The sequence below is a fragment of the Heterodontus francisci genome, chromosome 4 (assembly GCF_036365525.1).
Source record: "Heterodontus francisci isolate sHetFra1 chromosome 4, sHetFra1.hap1, whole genome shotgun sequence".
In the NCBI taxonomy this organism is placed as follows: domain Eukaryota; kingdom Metazoa; phylum Chordata; class Chondrichthyes; order Heterodontiformes; family Heterodontidae; genus Heterodontus; species Heterodontus francisci.
The window spans coordinates 197,199,916-197,204,213 of NC_090374.1; positions in this window are offsets into that span (position 1 = coordinate 197,199,916).

Below are 4,298 nucleotides of genomic sequence, written 5' to 3' on the forward strand. Positions count from 1 at the left end.
AAGGAGCTTTGGCGAGTTGCTGCAATACTTCTTGTAGATTGGTACACACTGCTGCCACTGTGCATCGGTGGTGGGGGTGGGGAGTGAATGTTGAAGGTGGTGGATGGGGTGCCAATCAAGTGGGTTGCTTTGTCCTGGATAGTGTCAAACCTCTTGAGTGTTGTTGGAGCTGCACCCATCCAGGCAAGTGGAGAGTATTTCATCACACTCCTGACTTGTGCCTTGAAGATTGTGAGCAGACTTTGGGGAGTCAAGAGGTAGTTACTTACCACTGATTTCCTAGCCTCTGACTGGCACGTTATTTATATAGCTGATCCAGTTACGTCTCTGTCATGGGTAACCCCCAGAATGTTGATGGGAGGGGATTCAGCAATGGTTATACCACTGAACATCAAGGGGACATGGTTAGATTCTCACTTGTTTGAGATGGTCATTGCCTGGCACTTATGGAGTGCGAATGTTACTTGCCACTTAGCTGCCCAAGGCTGAACGTTGTCCAGGTATTGCTGCATATGGACATGGACTGCTTCTGTATCTGAGGAGTCGTGAATGGTGCTGAACATTGTGCAATCATCATTGAACATCCCCACTTCTGATGTATGATTGAAGGAAGGTCATTGATGAAGCAGCTGAAGATGGTTAGACCTAGGACACTACCCTGAGGAACCCCTGCAGTGATGTCCTGGAGCTCAGATGATTGACCTCCAACAACTACATCCATCTTCCTTTGTGCTAGATATGTCTCCAACCAGTGGAGAGTTTTCTCCCTGATTTCTGTTGATTTCAATTTTGCTAGCACTCCTTGATGCCATACTCAGTCAAATGCTGCCTTGATGTCAAGGGTAGTCACTCTCACCTGACCTCAACAATTCAGTTCTTTTGTCCATGTTTGGACCAAGACTGTACAGTCCTTCAAAAAAGTTGCTTGGTCCCTCAGGGTGCAACCGGGTGATGATGTCGTCTCTAGGTCATCATCAAAACAAATAATATCCTGAGCCGCCTGTATGCAGGATTGGAACTGCGACTGCCAGTGCCATCTTGCACCTGCCGTTTTCGCCCCTTTCCTGTCACTACAGGACTTACTTGTTGAGTTATAGTTGGGGTGGATGGATTTCCTTCCTGCCTGCGCAGTGGTGCTTTAAGGTGGAGTACAGTTTGCGCTGACTGACCCCACCGTTTAAACCTGGAGCTCATCTGTCGTGGCCCAGTGAACTTGGACGGCAGCAGCGAGGTCTCCAAGCTGTAGGTTTGGACTCAGAGTTTCCCTCTCCTAGGTGGGTTACCGACCAAGGCTTGAAGGGATCCTCCTTCCCTTGCTATTTATCCATAACTGGCATACCTACAACCGTAGTCCACACAACATGGTGTGGCACGCCATGATGGTCACTTGAGCTGCTTGGAATCCTTCTGCCCTGGCTGTTACTTTTATCAAGAAAGACATCCGCCCAGGTGGTGTCATATTCATCATGTCTCCCCTCACTACGTTTCGCCCTTCTGCTGAGATGGTGTACCGGGGTGTGGCACTTGGAGCCAGCTATGAGAGCTGAGTGTAGATGAGGACTAGTGATTCCAGTCCATCCTACAAATTGGATGCAGCTGACTGAAAATACAAGAGTACTACCTCTATCTGAACAGTCCGTACACCCCATACAAGGTCATCGGACCCAACACCAAGAAGAATAATGACTGGTTTGATGAAAGTGACAAGGAAATTCAAAATCTGCTAAAAATAAAAAGGTCAGCTCATCAGGCTCACCTGGCTCAGCCGATCAGCCAGGAGAAAAAGACAGCCTATTGTCAAGCATGCAGCACCCTTCAATGTAAACTGAGGAACATTCACAATAGCATGTGGATTGCATTTGTGGAAAAAACTCAACTGTACACTGATACTGGCGACATTAGACATTTCTCTGAAGTGCTAAAATCTGTCTATGGATCAGCACATCAAACCCAAAACCCCCTGAGGAGTGCCGATGGTAAGACCCTACACCCGCCAAGGAGTCTGTCCTGGATCGATGGTCGGAGCACTTTGAAACTCTCTTCAGCACCAAGTGCAGTGCATGATACTGCCATCAATCACATCCAACAACAGCCTGTCAAAGAAGAACTGGATGAGAGTCCAACTCTAGAGGAAACTGTGACTGTCATCAACCCGATGAAGAACAATAAATCCCCCGGAATCGATGGAATTCCACCCGAAGCTTTGAAGCATGGTGGCCCTGCCCTATACACCAAGCTCCATGAATGTTTCACAGCCTGCTGGGAACAGGGCAGAATTCCATGGGATCTTCGTGATGCCGTTATCATCACCTTGTACAAAAACAAAAGAGAAAAGTCAGACTGCTGGGATCACCATGGGATCACCCTCCTTTCTATTGCTGGTAAGATCCTGGCTAGAATACTTCTGAACAGGCTTGTACCTACCATTGCGGAAGAAAACCTCCCAGAGAGCCAGTGCAGTTTCAGAGCAAACAGAGGCACCACAGACAAAGTATTTACACTCAAACAATTACAAGAAAAGTGTCGTGAGCAAAACAAACACTGTACGTCATTTTCGTAGACCTCAGCAAGGCATTCAACACTGTGAGCAGAGATGGACTTTGGTAATTCCTTGTAAAACTTGGATGCCCACCCAGGTTTCTGGCCATAGTGAAGCAGTTTCATGAAAATCAGTACGGACAAGTCAAGCAAAACAGCAACCTCTCGAGTCCCTTCTGTATCTCCAATGGCATGAAACCTATTCCCCATCTTTTTCAGCACAATGCTGCAGCAGGCAACGGAAGACCTTAAGGAAGGAGTTTATGTATGTTTCCGGACTGAGGGAAGCCTTTTCAACATCAGGCATCTTCAGATTCATACAACAACACAAGAAAAACTCATCCGTGAACTTCTTTTCACCGATGACTGTGCTCTCCTGGCCCACAGTCAGTCAGACCTGCAACATATAACATGTTTTTCCGAGGCGGCACGGCTCTTCGGATTAAAAGTCAGTTTAAAGAAAACTGAAGTCCTGCATCAGCCTGCACCCCAAGATGAATATAGACCACCAAGCATTGTCATTGAGGGAACCGAGCTGAATGCCGTCAAGCAATTTACTTATTTGGGGAGCGTCATCTCGTTTGTTGCCACCATAGACAAGGAAGTGGACAATAGGTTCTCAAAAGCAAACAGAACATTCGGCAGACTCTATAAACTTGTGTGGAGCAACCACAGCCTCAGAGCACAGACCAAACTCAAAGTGTACAAAGCCATAGTCCTCACCGCCCGAGAATGGTGCCGTGTCATGGATCCTATACCGTCGTCATATATGCCTTCTAGAGCGCTTCCATCAGCACTGCCTTTGCAGCATCCTCAAGATCCACTACCAGGACCGCATCACAAACATTTAAGTCCTGGAAACAGCCAACATCACCAGCATCGAGGCCATCCTCCTGTAAAGCCAACTGTGTTGGGCAGGTCACATTGCCTGGATGGATGACAGTCACCTGTCCAAGATCGTGTTGTATGGAGAGCTGACTATGGGTAAAAGGAACAGAGAGGCCCCATGCAAACATTTCAAGGACTCCCTGAAGAAGTCCCTCTCTGTGTGCCACATCGACCATCACCAGTGGGAAGCACAGGCCATAGATCGTGATGCCTGGAGATGCTACACCAGGAGGGCTACAGCCACCTTTGAGACTGAGCAAAGAACCAGCTTGAAAGAGAAAAGGAGGAGAAGGATAGATCCATTTGCCGCCAGCAGCGACTGCACCTTCCCTTACACCTGCTGTGAGAGAATCTGCCGGTCACGGATAGGCCTGACTAGCCAACAGCGGGCCTGCAGCTGATGAGTACAACCTTCCCGAAATCTTTGTCCATGAAGAAATGCTAAGAAGACCAAGGCTGTATTGAGGTCTGTAGCCGAGTGGCCCTGGCAGAATGCAAACTGAGCATTGGTGAATAGGTTATTGCTGAGTAAGTTCCACTTAATGGGACTGTCAATGATGATTGAGAGTAGACAGATGGGGCAATAATTACTGGATTGGATATGTCCTGCTTTTGTGGACAGGACATAGCTGGGCAATTTTCCACGTTATTGGTTAGATGCCAGTGTTGCAACTATACTGGAACAGCTTGACTAAGTGTGTGGCTAGTTCTGGAGCATAAGTCTTCAGTACTACAGCTGGGATATTGTCAGGGCACATAGCCTTTGCTATATGCAGTGCCTTCAGCCATTTCTTGATACCACATGGAGTGAATTAAATTGGCTGAAGACTGGCATCTGTGATGCTGGAGACCTCAGGAGGAGGCTGAAATGG